Source organism: Neophocaena asiaeorientalis, unplaced genomic scaffold (assembly GCF_003031525.2).
Source record: "Neophocaena asiaeorientalis asiaeorientalis breed wild unplaced genomic scaffold, Neophocaena_asiaeorientalis_V1.1 scaffold150, whole genome shotgun sequence".
Lineage (NCBI taxonomy): Eukaryota > Metazoa > Chordata > Mammalia > Artiodactyla > Phocoenidae > Neophocaena > Neophocaena asiaeorientalis.
The window spans coordinates 23,214,104-23,234,632 of NW_020176571.1; the positions used below are offsets into that span (position 1 = coordinate 23,214,104).

At 37.2% G+C, this 20,529-nt stretch overlaps 1 pseudogene; it reads left to right on the forward strand.

Annotated features, from left to right (window-relative positions):
• Window positions 1–688: 688 nt before the first annotated feature.
• On the forward strand, window positions 689–1,747 carry LOC112391883 (WD repeat-containing protein 82 pseudogene; annotated as a pseudogene).
• Window positions 1,748–20,529: the final 18,782 nt, after the last annotated feature.

The window sequence follows — 20,529 nt, forward strand, 5'->3', positions numbered from 1 at the left end:
GAAACTCCTCAATCTAATGAAGGACAAGTACAAAAACTGTACAACTAACATTACACATAATCGTAAAGTTAATTCTTTACCCCTAAGATCAGGATGTCCACTTCCATCATTCCATCATGTCCACATCCACTCACTATTTTTTGAAATGTAATTCTAAAATTGTAATAGAAGAATAAGAGAAATCAGGCATGTAGACTGGAAAAGAAGAAACAAAACTGATGCTATTTTCAGACATCATTGGGCATACAGAAAATCCTAAGGAACCTACAAAATAATTTCTACAATTAGTAAATGGATTTAGAAAGGTCATAGAATAGGGACTTCCCCCCAGTGGTTAAGAATCTGCTTTCCAATGCAGGGGACGCAGGTTCGATCCCTGGTCGGGGAACTAAGATTCCCACATGCCGCAGAGCAACTAAGCCCACACACCACAACTACTGAGCACACAAGCCACAACTAGAGAGCCCGCATGCCACAACTAGAGAGAAGCCCATGCTCCCCAACGAAGAACCCTGCACCCCGCAGTGAAAGATCCCACATACTGCAATGAAGATCCCGCACACTGCAACTAAGACCAAGTGCAGCCATAAATAAATAAATATTAATTTTAAAAAATAGAAAGGTCATAGAACAAAGATTAAATTATAAAAATCCATTTTAGCCGCCACCATCTCCAGCATTCACCGCCATGAAGCTGAGCGACAGCGTGCTGCGGAACTTCCATGTTACCAAGGTGTTCCGCGAGAACTCGGACGAGATTAACTGCTTCGACTTCAGCCCCAACGGCGAGACGGTCATCTCGAGCAGCGACGACGACTCCATCGTGCTCTGTGACTGCCAGGAGGGCAAACCAAAGAGAACCCTGTACAGTAAGAAATATGGCGTGGACCTCATCAGATACTCTCATGCAGCAAACACAGTTGTTTACAGCCCTAACAAAACAGACGATACTATCAGTTACCTGTCCTTGCATGACAACAAATACATCAGATACTTTCCTGGACATAGCAAAAGGGTGGTGGCCTTGTCCATGTCACCTGTGGATGACACTTTCATTTCTGGGTCTCTTCATAAGACCATTCGGCTCTGGGATCTCCAGTCTCCTAACTGCCAGGGTCTCAGGCATCTACAGGGCAAGCCAGTTTGTTCTTTTGATTCAGAAGGATTAATTTTTACTGCAGGTGTCAATTCTGAAATGGTCAAAGTTTATGATCTTCGCTCTTTCCATAAGGGGCCATTTGCGACATTTAAGATGCAGTATGATTGGACTTGCGAGTGGACAGGAGTTAAGTTCAGCAATGATGGCAAACTCATCCTCATCTCCACCAACGGCAGCTTCATCTGTCTGATCGATGCAGTCAAGCGAGTGGTGATGCATACGTTTGGGGGTTATGCCAGCAGCAAAGCCGTCACACTGAAGGCCTCATTTACTCCAGACTCGCAGTTTATTATGATTGGTACAGAGGATGGCAAGATCCATGTCTGGAATGGAGACAGTGGTATAAAAGTAGCTGTGTTGGATGGCAAACACACAGGCCCCATCACCTGTTTGCAGGTCAACCCCAAGTTCATGACTTTTGCCAGTGCTTGTTCCAACATGGCCTTCTGTTTGCCCACCATCGATGACTGACCTGCATGGTGCTTGGCTGTTTTCTGTACAGCGAGGGTGGCCAGTAGGAAAAAAACTCAGAGGGAACTAAGATAATAGTGAGATTGGATCATTTGACTGGGCTGGAGAGCATCCTTCCACATGACTTTCCCAAGGATGTGCTGCACATTTGCTCAAAAGAAAAAATTACTTTGCCAAGCTTCTTCAAAAGGACTCTTGGGGCTTCCCTGGTGGCGCAGTGGTTGAGAGTCCGCCTGCCGATGCAGGGGACACAGGCCCGTGCCCCGGTCTGGGAAGATCCCACATGCAGCAGAGTGGCTGGGCCCGTACAGATTCGATCGGGACTCAGATTTTCCAGCTGTCACTGCACCGAGCTCCTCCAGAGGAGTGACCAGACTCGTGACTAGGGTATAGTGGAACCCTCAAGACACCTTCGATTTTTAATGTATTTGCTGCTGAGGAGTCGGTGAAGTTAATTCTGCACATCCCTTCTCCCACCCGCATAAATGCATAGGAAGCCGCAGTTCTGGTTTTGAGATGCTAGGGCAGCTCAGTGCCCCTTGCCCTCACCCTGCATGTCTTGTTACTGGGTCTCCCTGTGTCATTGTGGCATTATCCACAACTATCATGTTACTTAGGTGCCAAACATTTACAGAAATGTCTCCATATATCTTAGGATCAGAAAGGGACAGATAACAGAAGGACCTTGCTTTCCAGGAAGACTTGCAAGTTAGTCGTGTGAGGGTGGGTGATCTGGGTGTGCCTCAGGCTCTGGGTGTTGGGTGGGAAAAAGGGCCAAGAGTCTGAAAGGGAGGGAGGAAGGGTAGCAGGTGAGTTCCTAGGGCTGGGAGGTTTAACAGCAGCTGGATGTGGTGCCCTGTCATCAAAACAAACCCACAGTCCTCTGGGTGCCTGCCAAGTTTGGTTGTATAAAAAAGCAAGGTGGACATCTATTTTGGTATATGAGCTACATCACGCTTTCCTGTAGGCCAGTATTGTGGAGTGAGTTTATACTGGTGCCTTCCCTGCCCACCAAAAGTTGTGTACATAGTCACCAGATGATACCATCTCTTCCCCAGCTCCCAACCAAGGGCTGGCTCTAGGCTTGTGTTATATGTTATATTTAGCCTTTTTATATATGACTTGGGATTTCTGTTGTTTGTATTTTAGCACAGTGTGTGTACACCTTCATTTAAATATATCGTGTATGTGCATACATAAATACATATGTGTGTGTGCATACATATATACATATATGTATGCATGTGTGTGTGTGTATATATATATATTTTTTTAAGTATCAGAGTTCAGCTGAAGGAGATAGAGTCCTCTGCCCCAGGAGAAAGACTGCATCCTTGCTAATAGTGTTTGCCACAAGTGTTAGTCTTCCTTATTACCTTTTTCCCTTTGGGAGACTGAACAAAAGCAAATCTTTTGAGTGTTTGCTGTCCCCAAGGCAGCTAAGTGAAGGTCTTGGAATGACTCCCTTGTGTTCCTCAAGCCACACTTTAGGGTCTTCTCTGCAGGATTAGCTCCCTTTTTGCCCAATGATGCTCTATCTGCACCTGTATGTGTGTGACAGTCACTTTTGCATGCCTTTTGTGTCTGGCTCCCAGCATTTGGGGACAGGATGCTGGAACCAGAGCATTTTCAGCTTGTCTGAGGCTTCTTTGCCAATTATAGGTCACTCCTGTTTAGCTGGTATGTCTGCTTTCTTACTTCTTTTCCTTGCCTTCTCTTAGGAGAGGGAGGATTCCTGATTGGGGTTGAGATCAGCTGCAGGTAGCTCATTGCCTTTTCCCCTGAATGGCCTTCTAAGAGCAGGACAAATGGCATGTTTCTTCACTAAGTTCCCAAGTGTCTAAGTGAGTAACACATTCCCTGCAGATCCAGAAACAGGCTCAACAAGGTTATGTTTGACTTGCCCAAGAGTACCTAGCTGCTCGTGAGGAAAGCAAGCCATTACTGCCTCTGTTCAGCAGCAGGAATAGGCTGTGAATTGCCAGCAATTACTGTTTTGTTTTGCTCTTTTAGCAATTACTTTTTGGCTTGTTCCTTAACCTTAAAAATGAGGGGCATACATGTTTCCCAGACATAGGCTAGAATCTGAAGCTTCTGAGGTGCCACACAATGTATAGCTCTACATTCTCAGAGTGGAGAGACTTTTAGAAACCAAGTGATCTGAGCTATTACTGCCCACCCCTGGCTTTCCAGGGTAGAAAATTCATGGTAGGAATAACTGTTCAGAGAAAGTATTTGGAACTGTAGGTTAACAAGAAAGCCTGCGTAATTAACATATCTGTACCCAGAGCAGCCACCACGCATGACTTGTCTATCGGCAGGAAAATGATTTGTATTGAGTTCCTGTGTGTCCAAGCTGAGGCACCATGTCCTTTGAAATTATGCACCGCACCACTTCTATTTATGGGGACCTGTGGCTGCATAGCTGGCTCCTGAGTTGGGAAGGAGAGGGAAAGATGCAGCTGGAAGTGACCGAAGATGATGTGGTAGTGGGAAAAGGCAGAATTAAGGGAGAAAAGAGTTTGTGGGTCAGAGAAGCTGAGGAACACCAGGGCTGCAAGGACACCCTCAGTGGGAGCCAGAGGCGCTTAAGCTCTCCTGGGGGTGGGGGGCGCACCACGCTCTCAAGAGTCAGGGCCAAAGCCTCTGATGTATATGCGACAGTGACACTGCACTGCTCAACCACCAGCCAGTGGGGTATTTGGTTTTTTTTCTTAAGAAAAGACCCACTGCAATCATAATTAATGCTTATTAAGAAAAATCTGGGAATTTTAAAAAGAATCAGTTTGCCACCCAAATGTTACCATTGCTAATCTTTTGGTGTTTAGTGCTCCTCTAGACATTTCTGTGCATAGATTTTTGGCGTGTTTACATAGTTGTTATTCTACTGTATATACAATTTTATGTCCTTTTTGTAATTAACATATAAATGTTTTTTCCATGTTATCTGTCTTAAACAGAAATAAATAAATAAAATAAAAATCAATTTTATTTTTTATATGTCAAGATAAAATAATTGAAAATGAAAGTAGCATATCATTTACAGTAACACCAAATAACAGAAAGCCTTTAAAAATAAATTTAATAAAAGGTGTGCAGAATATTATCACTGAAAATAACACAATATTGCCGAAAGAATAAAAAGAAGACCAAAACAAATGGAGAGATATCATGTTCATAGATTAGTACTCAGTATCATAAAGATATTAATTCTCTTCAAGTTCATCTATAGAGTCAACACAATCCCAGTCAGCGTTTTCGTAGACACTTAAAAGTTGGTTATAAAATATACATGGCACTGCAATGGACCTGGAATATTCAAAGAAAGCCTGAAAAAGAACAAAATTATAGGGTATACATTATCTGATTTCAAGACTTACTACAATGTGCAGTAATAAAAACGATATGGTATTGGCCAAACTATAAAGAGATAGATCAACAAAATAAAATAGAATGCTCCAAACTAAACCCACACTTATGTAGACATTCAATTTTCCACAAAGGTGCCAAAGAAATTCGATGGAGCAAAGTGTGGATTTTTAACAAATGGTGCTGGAACAACTGATTCCATATGCAAGAAAGAAGTCTTGACTGCTTTCTCATACCACACCCAAAATTAATTAGAATTTAAAAGGAAAACAGGAGAATATATGTATTACTTTCTTTTAAGCAATGGTTTCTCAGAAAGAACACAGAAAGCAATGACTCAATAATATAAGATAGATAACTTAGATTTTACCAAAATGTAAAACTGATATACAACAAAAGATGCCACTACAAAAATGAGTAGGCTAGTCTAGAGAAAATATTCACAAGTTTGGCATTTAGAATATAAATAAACCATACAACTTTATATTAAAAGGACAAGCAGTCCAATTTTTAAAATGGGAAAAACGTTTGAACAGACACTATACTAATAATGTATATGAATGACCAACTAGCACATATCAAAAGTGCTTGACATTATTAGCCAGGAAAGAAATGTAAATTAAAGTCACAATGAATAGAGCTACCAGAAAAGCCAAAATTAAAAAGACTGACAATATTAAGTGTTGGTGAAGACATGGAGCAACTGGAATTTTCTTACACTCTTACATTGCTGTACGATTACTTTGGAAAAAAAGAGGTCTGAAAGTTTAGTATAAAACTAAAGACACAGCTGTGACCCCCAAAATTTCACTTTCAGATGTTACCAGAGATAGAAAAGACTAATCTGTAAAAAGACTTGTATAAGAATATTTATAGGGGCTTCCCTGATGGCGCAGTGGTTGAGAGTCCACCTCCCGATGCAGGGGACATGGGTTTGTGCCCCGGTCCGGGAGGATCCCACATGCCGTGGAGCGGCTGCGCCCGTGAGCCATGGCCGCTGAGCCTGCGCGTCCGGAGCCTGTGCTCCGCAACAGGAGAGGCCGCAGCGGTGAGAGGCCCGCATACCGCAAAAGAAAAAAAAAAAAAAAAAAAAAAAAACTATTTATAGCAGCTCTATTCATCTTAGCCAGAAATTGGAAATAGACCAGGTGTCCATCAGTAGGAGAATAAATCAACAAAATGTGACTTATTTATACAATAGAGTGTAACTCAAAAATAAAAAAGGAATGAACTATTGATACATACAATAACAGCTGAATCTCAAAAAACATTATATTGAATAAAAGAAACCTTACATGAGAATGCATATTGTATGATTCCATTCTAATGAAATCATAGAACAGTCAAAACTACTGTTGTGGAAAAAAAATATTGTGGAAAATAATCAGAACTGTTGTAAACGGAACAGAGGCGGAAATTAACTGGTAAGAGACATGAGAGAAGCTTCTAGGGTGAGGGTAAAGTTCTACATCTTGATAGAGGTTTGGGTTACATAGATATATTTATTTGTCCAAACAGTCATGTAAAATTTGCAAATTTCCTTGTTTGTAAATTATGTCATGAAAGAAAAAGTACTGTAAACAAATGCTTAACTTTAGTTAAAGTAAGCATGCTGAAGTATTTAGGGAGAAATATATGTGTGTCTGCTATTTACTTTGAAATACATCAAAAACTAAGATTAATTGATAGATGAAAAGTAGAATAAATAGATGGATGAACATGCAGTAAAGATACTGTGATGCTGATTGTAGAATCTACGAGTGGGGGTGGCATCCCATGAGTCTAACCTGAATATAAACAAGAATCAGAAATGTTCGATCAAATTATTACCAAAATCTTTCTTTAATGGAAAATCTTTCAAGTCTGTGCAACCCAGGAAATGCCTGTCATTGCTTATCCTGTCAGAATCTCCATTTGCAGTGGTATCTGATGAGAAAGCTATGATCCCTGTCAGTGCACCAGTGAGAGCGTTTCCCCAGGACTTTTCTAATAAACAGGGCTTCTGGCTCATTGCTGAATGATGGCTGAAGACAGAACCATCTGGAAAGCAGAGTATAGAATGATCTCTATTTTTCCAAGATTCAAAGGAAGGTGGAGCATTTCTGAATGAAACCATGGATGTTATTCATAAAATCTGGGCCACATGAGGTTAGAGGCATATTGATTTCCAGTCAAGGATGAATTGGCCTTTCAGGAAAATGACCACAGATTAAGATGATGAAGAACAGATGCCACTATCTGAAGCTTCAGTTAGAAAACCTTAAACGGGCTTAACTGGCAGGACAGCCATAACAACTGTGTCTTGCCGCACATTGACGGAAAGATGACAAATGTTTTAATGTGGTGAAGATGAATCCTGGGTCTAGCTGCTTCTGAATGAATGATCCAGCCAGTTTGAAAAGGTTTGAAGAAATAAAACTTGCCAATACTTAGCAAGTTCCAGAAAATCCTGCGATTTGAGCAATTCCATGCTGGAATTAGGTTTGAGAACAAAAACTATTTTTTTAAATGTTTTCTTAGAAGAGTTACTTAAAGAGAATTCCATACCTAGTAAAGCTTAGAGAAAATGTAGTCATTTGAAAACCTAGTTTTGTTTTGTTTTGTTTTCCTTCTCCTTGCTAAAATCAAATACATGCTATACATTCCCTCTGAAGTTACCAGCCTCTTTGTTTTCTTTTTTGAATTTTATTTTATTTATTTTTTTATATAGCAGGTTCTTATTAGTTATCTGTTTTATACATATTAGTGTATATATGTCAATCCCAATCTCCCAATTCATCCCACCACCACCATCCCCTGCCACTTTCCCCCCTTGGTGTCCATATGTTTGTTCTCTACATCTGTGTCTCTATTTCTGACTTGTAAACTGGTTCATCTGTACCATTCTTCTAGATTCCACATATAAATACATTAACATATGATATTTGTTCTTCTCTTTTCTGACTTACTTCACTCTGTATGACAGTCTCTAGGTCCATCCATGTCTCTACAAATGACCCAATTTCTTTCCTCTTTATGGCTGAGTAATATTCCATTGTATATATGTACCACATCTTCTTTATCTATTCGTCTGTTGATGGGCATTTAGGTTGCTTCCATTACCTGGCTACTGTAAATAGTGCTGCAATGAATATTGGGGTGTGTGTGTCTTTTTGAATTATGGTTTTCTCTGGATATATGCTCAGTAGTGGGATTGCTGGGTCATATATAATTCTATTTTTAGTTTTCTAAGGAACCTCCATACTGTTCTCCATAGTGTCTGTATCAATTTACATTCCCACCAACAGTGCAAGAGGGCTCCATTTTCTCCACACCCTCTCCAGAATTTGTTGTTTGTAGATTTTCTGATTATGCCCATTCTAACCGGTGAGAGGTGATACCTCATTGTAGTTTTGATTTGCATTTCTTTAATAATCAGTGATGTTGAGCAGCTTTTCATGTGCTTCTTGGCCATCTGTATGTCTTCTTTGGAGAAATGTCTAAGTCTTCTGCCCATTTTTTGATTTTTTTTTTGTTTTTTTAATATTGAGTTACATAAGCTGTTTATACATTGTGGAGATTAGTCCTTTGTCTGTTGATTCATTTGTAAATATTTTTTCTCATTCTGAGAGTTGTCTTTTCGTCTTCTTTGTAGTTTCCTTTGCTGTGCAAATGCTTTTAAGTTTCATTAGATCCCATTTGTTTATTTTTGTTTTTATTTCCATTTCTCTAGGAGGTGGGTCAAAAAAGATCTTGCTGTGATTTATGTCAAAGAATGTTCTTCCTATTTTTTCTCCTAAGAGTTTTATAGTGTCCAGTCTTATATTTAAGTCTTTAATCCATTTTGAGTTCATTTTTGTGTATGGTGTTAGGGAGTGTTCTAATTTCATTCTTTTACATGTAGCTGTCCAGTTTTCCTGGCACCACTTATTGAAGAGACTGTCTTTTCTCCACTGTATATCCTTGCCTCGTTTGTCATAGATTAGTTGACCATAGGTGCATGGGTGTATCTCTGGGGTTTGTATCCTGTTCCATTGATCTATGTTTCTGTTTTTGAGGCAGTGCCACATTGTCTTGATTACTGTAGCTTTGTAGTATAGTCTGAAGACAGGGAGTCTGATTCCTCCAGCTCTGTTTCTTTCCCTCAAGACTGCTTTGGCTATTCAGGGTTGTTTTTGTCTTCATACAAATTTTAAGACATCTTCTTCTAGTTCTGTAAAAAATGTCACTGATAATTTGATAAGGGTTACACTGAATCTGTAGATTGCTTTGGGTACTATAGTCATTTTCACAATAATGATTCTTCCAATCCAAGAACATGGTATATCTCTCCATCTGTTTGTGTCACCTTTGATTTCTTTCATCAGGGTCTTATAATTTTCTAAGTACAGTTCTTTTACAACATTAGGTAGGTTTATTCCTAGGTATTTTATTCTTTTTGTTGCAATGGTGAATGCGAGTGTTTCCTTAATTTATCTTTCTGATCTTTCAGATGCAAGGATTGCAAGGATTTCTGTGCATTAATTTTGTATCCTGCAACTTTACCAAATTCATTGATTAGCTCTAGTAGTTTTCTGGTGGCATCTTTAGGATTCTCTCTATATAGTACCATGTCATCTGCAAACAGTGACAGTATTACTTCTTTTCTAGTTTGTATTCCTTTTAGTTCTTTTTCTTCTCTGATTGCCATGGCTAGGACTTCCCAAACTATGTTAAATAACAGTGGTGAGAGTGGGCATCCTTGTCTTGTTCCTGATCTTAGAGGAAATGCTTTCAGTTTTTCACCATTGAGAATTATGTTTGCTGTGGGTTTGTCATATATGGCCTTTATTATGTTGAGGTAGGTTCCCTCTATGCCTATTTTCTGGAGAGTTTTTACTATAAATCGGTGTTGAATTTTGTCAAAAGCTTTTTCTGCATCTATTGAGATGGTCATATGGTTTTTATTCTTCCGTTTGTTAATATGGTGTATCATATTGATTGATCTGCATATATTGAAGAATCCTTGCATTCCTGGGATAAATCCCGCTTGATCATGGTATATGATCCTTTTAATGTGTTGCTGGATTCTGTTTGCTAGTATTTTGTTGAGGAATTTTGCATCCATATTCATCAGTGATATTGGTCTATAATCTTCTTTTTTTGTAGTATCTCTTTCTGGTTTTGTTTTCAGGGTGACAGTGGCCTTGTAGAATGAATTTGGGAGTGTTCCTTCCTCTGCAATTTTCTGAAAGAGTTTGAGAAAGATGGGTGTTAGCTCTTTTCTAAATGTTTGATAGAATTCACTTGTGAAGCCATCTGGTCCTGGACTTCTGTTTGTTGGAAAATTTTTAATCACAGTTTCAATTTCATTACTTGTGATTGGTCTGTTCATATTTTCATTTCATCCTGGTTCAGTCTTCGAAGGTTATACCTTTCTAAGAATTTTTTCCATTTCTTTCAGGTTGTCCATTTTATTGGCATCGAGTTGCTTGTAGTAGTCTCTTATGATCCTTTGTATTTCTGCAGTGTCAGTTGTAGCTTATCCTTTTTCATTTCTAATTTTATTGAATGAGTCCTCTCCATCTTTTTCTTGATGGGTCTGGCTAATGGTTTATCAATTTTGTTTATCTTCTCAACGAACCAGCTTTTAGTTTTATTGATCTTTGCTATTGTTTTCTTTGTTTCTATTTCATTTATTTCTGCTCTGTTCTTTATAATTTCTTTTCTTCTGCTAACTTTGGGTTTTGTTCGTTCTTCTTTCTCTAGTTCCTTTAGGTGTAACGTTAAATTGTTTATTTGAGATTTTTCTTGAGGTAGGCTTTTATAGCTATGAACTTCCCTCTTAGAACTGCTTTTGATGAATGCCATAGGTTTTGGATCATCGTGTTTTCATTGTCATTTGTCTCTAGGTATTTTTTGATTTCCTCTTTGATTTATTCAGTGATCTCTTGGTTATTTAGTAACGTATTGTTTAGCCTCCATGTGTTTGTGTTTTTTACAGGTTTTTTCCCTATAATTGATTTCTAATCTCATAGCGTTGTGGTCAGAAAAGATGTTTGATATGATTCTATTTTCTTAAATTTACTGAAGTGTGATTTGTGACCCAAGATGTGATCTATCCTGCAGAATATTCTATGTGCACTTGAGAAGAAAGTGTAGTCTGCTGTTTTCAGATGGAATGTCCTATAAATATCAATTATATCTATCTGGTCTATCGTGTCATTTAAAGCTTGTGTTTCTGTACCAATTTTCTGTCTGAATGATCTGTCCATTGGTGTAAGTGAGGTGTTAAAGTCCCCCACTATTATTGTGTTACTGTCAATTTCTTCTTTTATAGCTGGTAGAGTGTGCCTTATGTATTAGGGTGCTCCTATGTTGGGTGCATATATATTTATAACTTTTATATCTACTTCTTGGATTGATCCCTTGATCATTATGTGTGTCCTTCCTTGTCTCTTGTAACATTCTTTATGTTAAAGTCTATTTTATCTGATATGAGTATTTCTACTCCAGCTTTCTTTTGATTTCAATTTACATGAAATATCTTTTTCTATCCCCTCACTTTCAGTCTGTATGTGTCCCTAGGTCTGAAGTGGGTCTCTTGTAGACAGCATATATATGGGTCTTGTTTTTGTATCCATTCAGCAAGCCTATATCTTTTGGTTGGAGCATTTAATCCATTCACATTTATGGTTATTATCAATATGTTTGTTCCTATTACCATTTTCTTAATTGTTTTGGGTTTGTTTTTGTAGATCCTTTACTTCTTTTGCGTTTCCCACTTAGAGAAGTTCCTTTAGCATTTACTGTAATGCTGGTTTGGTGGTGCTGAAATCTCTTAGCTTTTGTTTGTCTGTAAAGCTTTTGATTTCTCCATCGAATCTGAATGAGATCCCTGCTGGGTAGAGTAATCTTGGCTGTAGGTTCTCCCCTTTCATCACTTTAAATATATTCTGCTACTCCCTTCTGACTTGTAGAGCTGCTGAGAAATCAGCTGTTAATGTTATGGGAGTTCCCTTGTATGTTATTTTCATTTTCTCTTGTTGCTTTTAATAATTTTTCTTTGTCTTTAATTTATGTCGGTTTGATTACTATGTGTCTCCTCATGTGTTTCTCCTTGGGTTTATCCTGCCTGGAACTCTCTGTGCTTCCTGGACTTGGGTGGCTATTTCCTTTCCCACGGTAGGGAAATTTTCAACTCTAATATCTTCAAATATTTTCTCGGGTCCTTTCTCTCTCTCTTCTCCTTCTGGAACCACTGGAATGTGAATGCTGTTGTGTTTAATGTTGTCCCAGAAGTCTCTTAGGCTGTCTTCATTTCTTTTCCTTCTTTTTTCTTTTTTCTGTTCTGCAGCAGTGAATTCCACCATCCTGTCTTCCAGGTCACTTATCCATTCTTCTGCCTCAGTTATTCTGCTATTGATTCATTCTAGTGTATTTTTAATTTCATGTATTGCATTGTTCATCTCTCTTTGTTTGTTCTTTGATTCTTCTAGATGTTCTTTAATTCTTGTAGGTATTTGTTCAACATTTCTTGCATCTTCTTGATCTTTGCCTCCATTCTTTTTCTGAGGTCCTGGATTGTCTTCACTATCATTATTCTGAATTCTTTTTCTGGATGGTTGCCTATCTCCACTTTATTTATTTGTTTTTCTGGGGTTTTATTTTGTTCCTTCATCTGGTGCATAGTCCTCTGCCTTTTCATTTTGTCTATCTTTCTGCGAATGTGGTTTTCATTCCACAGTCTGCAGGATTGTAATTCTTCTTGCTTCTGCTGTCTTCCCTCTGGTGGATGAGGCTATCCCCTGTTGATGATTGTTAGTTGTGATTCCAGTGCTCTCACAAGAGGGAGTGAGCACATGTCCTTCTACTTCTCCATCTTGAGCCATTCTCTTGTTTTCTTTCTTTAATAAAGAAAAAACATTATCGATAACTGCAGTCTCAAAATAATCTCTAGAGATTATCCAATATGTTTCTATTTCCAGGCATTAGTGAATTCGTTTCATTTCAAAACCAAAATAAGTAATACTGGTGATAATTAGTAGTCTTATAAATGAGTAACAACTGTGAATAATACAGTCTTAATAAGTAGAAAATTAACTGAACTTATTATTGTAATTATTTAGATGGAGATTTTCTATTTTCATGACAAAGATTTAGAAGCTTTGTCTTCTAAACTAACACAAGAATATGAGAGATCATTTTTGAGAATGTTTGTATTATTCCTAGCTCTGAAGACTTGCATAACTCATAGCATGTAGAGCCTTTATAAAGAGAAAGGTCATTCAAAACTTAAAGGGCAATGCCTAGTTAGTTTCAGCATATTTATATCTTCCTGACCTGCATATGTGTACACTTAAAGTCAGGAAGTAAGCAGATTGTATAGGAAGGAAAAAGCTTGGGCTTGGCATCAGACACTCACTAGCTGTTTGACCTTTGGCAATTGACCTAATTTTACTGAGCCTCAGTTTCCTTGAATACAAAGTAGAGATCCAAACACCTATCACGTCTCTGTATTGGGAAGACTGGGTGGCATAAAGTCTGTAAAAAAAACTACAGAGAACCCACACAGGCAAGCATTCTGGGAGAAACAATTTTCTGAAGTTGATATAATCCACGCTCACATCTCTGAAATAGTAACTGACTCAAACCATCTATTTTCAGGGTTACATGTGTGCTCTAGGTCCAATGAGAAAATGGCTGACGTGTTTGCACCTCATCTCCTCACTTGAAATGTGGTATTAACTCCCACTGGACTGTGAATCAAAATCACATTGCCCAGTGGCTGCATAATGTGTTTTAGATAAAAATTTAGAAGAATTATGGATATTAGAGCATTATTTGCTTCTGCAGTGCTGTGCATTACCCCACCAAATACTGTTAGCTTTATTTCTTCCTTATTCTCAATGATACAATATTTTTTAAAATCATCTCCTACATGGAAATCGAACTGTGAGTTTGTTCTTTGTTGTCGACATGTGTTCTCTCCTCATATAGATGTCTTAAAATTCTAACACAAGGTATGTGGGCTGCACTACTTGCCCTTTCCAATCTCACATATGGCAGAACCTGTTGCCTCTCCTGGGACTAAAGCTTGGTCTGAATTCAAACCAATGATATACTATTTTTAAATCTATAATTGACATTCATAAAATTTAAAATCAGAGACACTGGATTTGAAGTTTCCAAAAGCTTCCATCTTCTTCACATGAAGACATTTTTCCCAACATATGTGATAGAAACTGAATCTTATACTTCCTCTTAACAATTTCACCAGATTATCAGAGCTCTTCATTCCCAATGTTGACCAACAACTGAGTCTCACCAAATGCTCGCTCAGTGGGTCTACCCCTTCCTGCACTCACTTGCTGTATATGTACCAAGACACAGTTGTGTTTGTTCCCAAACCTTAACTTGCCAGTTAAATTTATTATTATTATTTCACAATTTAATTAAGTATTACAAAAGCCTATGAATCATGAGTGAGAAAATAAAGTTGCTGTTTCTATGAAAGTTGAGTTGAATGCTTTGGAAAGACTCTATTAATAGAAATGACAATACAAATCACAGTAATTAGGGGGAGGCAGAAAAATATAACCAAATTAGAGGGGAAAAGTAATAAAAATCTAAAATTCAACACTTAGAATACTTTTACTTTTTAAAGTTGTTGCTTCACAGGAAAAAAAAAACTTGGACATTGACACTGATGTAAAATTTGTGTAGTTAATGGAAGAGAAGCAATAATGAACTTCAAACAGTGGACCCATACTCAAAGAAAACGTTCTAAATCCACAAAAGGAAAAAAAAAAACTGTATATGAAGATCCATTTATATGTTTTAAGTTAACATAAACTACATAAGTTAGGTGTGAAATTTTCCAATTTAACCCATTTTATCAATTAATTAATCAATTGCAGTTCTAATATACCTAATTTTAAAAGCTTCTGTTGAGTTGGAATATTCTTCATTTAATTTTTGTACAACAACAAATCAATCTTATTTGTTGTATTCTTTTAGCAGTAAACCCAAAACAAGAGATCGTAAATTTGAAAATAAGTTAAATAGGAATTAAGAAGTTAACAGCTAATTAACAACAAAGTTTTGTTTTTTTTTTTTAAATTGGCTGTCTTCATTGATTTCTCACAAATGGGAAGTCCCCTGTGCTCCAGGTGCTCCTTCTCCCCATGGATGGTGGTCTCTCTCCTTTAGCCATCCAAGATGCCTTCATGACTTAGATAACCATACATCCTGGTTACAGAGGACAGTCCTGGTTTAAGCCTGTTGTCCTGACATAATTATTAAAAGCACTGCAATTCACTTCCAGTGGTATCCCCACTTGGATGATAAGTTATATGAGCTCCATATTCCTATGGTTTCTCATACCACCTTGGTCTCTGAATGTTTTACTTTTTCATCTTCTCTTCCTCCTTTTACTTCGTTACACTCTGCCTTGAGGAAAAAAAAATATATATATATGTATATATAGTTGTTCAGACATTTATTTTTGGCTTAGAGAAGTAGATCTTATTCAAAATTTGCAAAAAGTGGAACTTATTTGGAAGGAAATATAGATATATCACAAAACTCAAATATCAGATAGCATTTTCATTCCAAACTGGGACCATTAACACAAGACCCCAAGAAGGCAAGGCAGTCTGCATCTCTCTGTCTCTCTCTGTCCCTGACTACATGGTCTCTCATCTCATCTTCTCTTTGCATGGATTTTCAGTCTCCTTTTTCCCTGCTGACCAGCCTTTTCTGCTTTACTTTCACTGAACACAAACATGGTCATCCCAGCCCAAACTTTATATCACCTGCCAGTTCAAGTACTCAACAGAGACAGTCTCAGCTGACTTGGACATAATTGAAATTCTCAAGAAAAAATCGATCGGGTAAGCCCAAGCACTTAGATTAGTTCCCTGGTATCAGGCTTACAATTGTTTCAGTAAACTGTGTGGGTAGGTGTGGGAGAAGTTCCAAGGTAGCTGGGACCATGTGACACAGATTCTCTGACAAGGCGACATGGGCGGGGGAAAATAATAGACATTTTTAATGTTTCTCTTCAGACTCTGAAAGTAACTCAATGGCTAATATCACAAATCAATCTAAATCTATGCACATGTACTAATGGCTGATCGTTATCCTAAAATAAGGTAAATATACTTTTTTAAATTTTTATTTATTTATTTTTGACTGTGTTGGGTCTTTGTTGCTGCACACGGGCTTTCTCTAGCTGCGGCGAGTGGGGGCTACTCTTCGTTGCAGTGCACAGGCTTCTCATTGCGGTGGTTTCTCTTGTTGCGGAGCATGGGCTTTAGGCTCGCGGGCTCTAGAGCTCAGGCTCAGTAGTTGTGGCGCAAGGGCTTAGTTGCTCTGTGGCATAGTGGGATCTTCCCAGAGCAGGGCTTGAACCCATGTACCCTGCATTGACAGGAGGATTCTTAACCACTGTGCCACCAGGGAAGCCCACGTAAATATAATTTTAAAAGGAGGTCAAAAACAATGTATAATGAAAATCTCTGGTTATGTTGAAAGCCAGCGATAAAGATATCTATGACAGGAGAATCATTTAAGACCCTATTAATAAAAGAAAACAGCACAAATAAATGTAGATGAATGATAGCAACCGCTACACTCCTCCTTCTTAGCCTTCAATTGACCCCTAAAAAACACAGGTTGTCAAATATTTGCCTATGAGTAGAATAGCTCACTACAGATTTAGTGAGAAAATAAGTTCACAAATAAGACAATATGTTTCTCTTACTGTAACCCCAAACTAGTTTCAAACAAAGGGAAAAGGGTCTTGGCTTTTTATTTAAAATAGTTTGGGGAGAGTGAGCCTATCACTTAAAATCTGAGATTCATTTTCCTAATCTGTAATTGATACAGTTGAATTATTTAATGATAACTTGCTGGAAGTTGTCAGTACTTTGCTGTCTCAGATATCATTTGTATTTTATTCAATGTTCCCTCTAAATGCTTTAAGAAATGAGCAGATAACCACTTTACATAAGTAGCATCAGAAAGAAATAAAAGGTAGAAGACCTGGACTTTCCTTTTAAGGAGTTTACAATTGAAATGAAAAGATATAGTTAAAAGCTTTTAGCTAAGTAAATTTTTATCTCCTCTCATCAAATGTACCCATACTCTTTCTTATTAAAATTCATCAAGCAACCATGATGGTACTAGGAAAGTAGTGAAATGCCAAGATATGGAAAAGATAAAAGTGCTTGGTAACTGCTTTTCGGGAAAAACATTGTTTCAATCTCAGTATCATCACAATAATACTTTTATTATTAATTAATAAACTTTATGAGAAATTTTAGCTTCACAGCAAAATTGAGAGGAAAGTATGGAGTTCCCATATAGCCTCTTGCCTCCACAGATGCACAACCTCCCCCATTATTGACATCCTACATCACAGTGGTGCATTTGTTACAATCCATGAACCTACATTGACAAAGCGTTACCACCTAAAGTCCATAGTTTACATTAGTGTCCACTCTTGGTGTTGTATATTATTTGGGTTTTGACAAGTGTATAATGACATGTACCCACCACTGTAGTATCATACATAGTAGTTTCACTCTCCTGAAAATCCTCTGTACTGTACCTACTCCCTCCCTCTGTCAATCACTGATTTTTTTTAGTCTCTATAGCTTTGTCTTTTCCAGAATGTCATGTAGTTGGAATCACACAGTATGTAGCCTTTACAGATTGGCTAGTTTTACTTAGTAATATGCACTTAAGTTTCCCCCTATTCTTTTCATGGCTTGATAACTCATTTCTTTTTAGCACCAAATAATATTCCAGTGTCTACTAGTAATATTTACTACAGTTTATCCATTAACCTACTGAAGGACATCTTAGTTGCTTCCAAATTTTGGCAATTATGAATTATGAATAAAGAATCTATAAACATTGTTGTGCAGGTTTTTATGTGGATGTAAGTTTTTAGCTCCTTTGGATAAATACCACGGGGTGCAATTGCTGAATTGCATGGTAAGAGTAGGTTTAGTTTTGTAAGAAAATGCCTGTCTTCTAAAGTGGCTGAATCATTTTGCATTCCCACCAGCAACGAATGAGAATCCCTATTGTTCCATATCTTTGTTAGTATTTGGTGGTATCAGTATTCTGAATTTTGGTCAGTTTAATAGGTGTATAGTGGCATCTCATTGTTTTAATTTGCTTTTCCCTGATGATATATGATGTTGAACATCTTTTTATATGCTTACATGCCAACTGTCTATGTTCTTGGTGAGATAGTTCAGATCTTTTGTCCATTTTTTACTTGAGTTGTTCATTTTCTTATTGCTGAATTATGAGTTCTTTATATATTTTGGATAACAGTCCTTTATCAGATGTCTTTTGCAAATATTTCCTCCCAGTCTGTGACTTGTCTTCTCATTCTCTTGACATTGTCTTTCACAGAGAAGAAGTTTTTAAATTTTAATAAAGCCCAGCTTATTAATTATTTCTTTCATGGTTTTTGCTGTCATATTTAAAAAGTCATTGCCATATGCAAGGTCATCTAGGTTTTCTCCTTTTATCTTCTAGGAGTTTTATAATTTTGCACATTACATTTAGTCCTATGGTACATTTTGAGTTAATTTTATTGAAGGATGCAAGACCTATGTCTAGATTCATTTTTTCTGTTGTAAATATTTAGGTTGTACAACATGATTTTTTAAATGTATACAACCTGATGATTTAATATGTGTATATATTGTGAAATGATTACCACAATCCAATTAGCTAATATATGCATCACCTCACATAGTTATCTTTCTTTTTTGGTGGTGAGAACACTTAAGATCTACTATTTTAGCAAATTTCAAATATACAATACAGTTGGCCCTTGAACTATGAGGGAGTTAGGGACGTCAACACCTACACAGTCTAAAATCCACATATAACTTTATAGTCAACCCTTTGTACCATGGTTTTGCATCTGCAGATTTAACCAACCTTGTATGTGTAGTACTGTAGTAGGTATTTATTGAAAAAATCCATGTATAATTGGACCTGTGCAGTTCAAACCCGTGTTTTTCAAGGGTCAACTGTATTATAAACTACAATCATCATGATGTATATTAGGTCCTCAAAACTTATTCATATTTTAATTGAAATTTGAACCCTTCAACCAACATCTCCCCAGTTCCTCAACCAACCTCTGGCAACCACCACTCTGATTCTATGATTCATTCTCTGATTCTATGAGCTCATTGTTTTAAATTCCACATGTAAGTGATGTAATACAGTATTTATCTTTTTGTGTTTGGCTTATTTCACTTAGCATAATGTCCTCCAGGTTGTCACAAATGTCACAATCTCTTTTTTTATGGTTGAATTACATATTTATATAAATATATATAGATATAGATACAGGTATAGATTACATTTTCTTTATTCACCTATCGATAGACACTTAGGTTGTTCCATATCTTGGCTACTGTCAATAATGTTGCAATGAACATGGGAATACAGATACCTTAGAGATGCTAATTTCATTTCTTTTGGATATATACCTGGAAGTTAAATTGCTGGATCATATGGTAGTTCTACCTTTACTCTTTTGAGGAAACTCCATACTGCTTTCCATAATGGCTGTACCAATTCACATTTCCACTAACAATGTACAAGAGTTCCCTTTACACTACACCCTCACCAACACTTCTCTTTTTGATAAGAGTTGTCCTAACAGGTATGAGATGATATTTTATTTTGAGTTTCCTGATGATCAGTGATTTTGAGCATCTTTTTATATACCTCTTGGCCATTTGTATGTCTTCTTTCAAAAAATGTCTATTCAGGTCCTTTGCCCATTATTTAATTGAGATGATCTTTTTGCTCTTGAGTTGCATGAGTTTCTTATATAAAATGGATGTTAACCTCTTATCAAATATATGGTTTGTGAATAATTTTCTCCCACTCCATAGGTTGCCCTTTCATTTTGCTTACTTTTCCTTTGTTGTGCAGAGTTTTTAGTTTGATGTAGTCCCACTTGTTGATTTTTAGTTTTGTTGCCTATGCTTTTGGTATCATATTCAAAATATCATTCCCAGATTGATGTCAAAGAGCTTGTCCTTTATTTTTTTCTAAGAGATTAATGGATTCAGGTCTTAGATATAACTCTTTAATCAATTTGAGTTAACTTTTGAGTGTGGTGTAAGATTTTAAAAGTCCAATTTCATTTTTTTTGAATGTGGATATCTAGTTTTCCCAGTACCACTTATTGAAGAAACTATCCTAATGCCATTGTGCATTCTTGGTGTCCTTGCAAAAGATTAGTTGCTCATATATGTGTGGGTTTATTTCTGGGCTCTCTATTCTGTTCTACTTGTCTATATGCCTTTTATTATTCCAGTACCATACTGTTTTGATTATTATAGCTTTGTAATATAGTTTAAAGTCAGATTGCTGCCCTAGCTTTGTACTTCTTTCTCAACTTTGTTTTGACTATTGGTGTCTTTTGTGGTTCCATTCAAAATTTTAGGATTTCTTTCTATTTCTGTAAAGAGTGCCATTGAAATATTGATAGGGATTGTATTGAATCTGTAGATCACTTT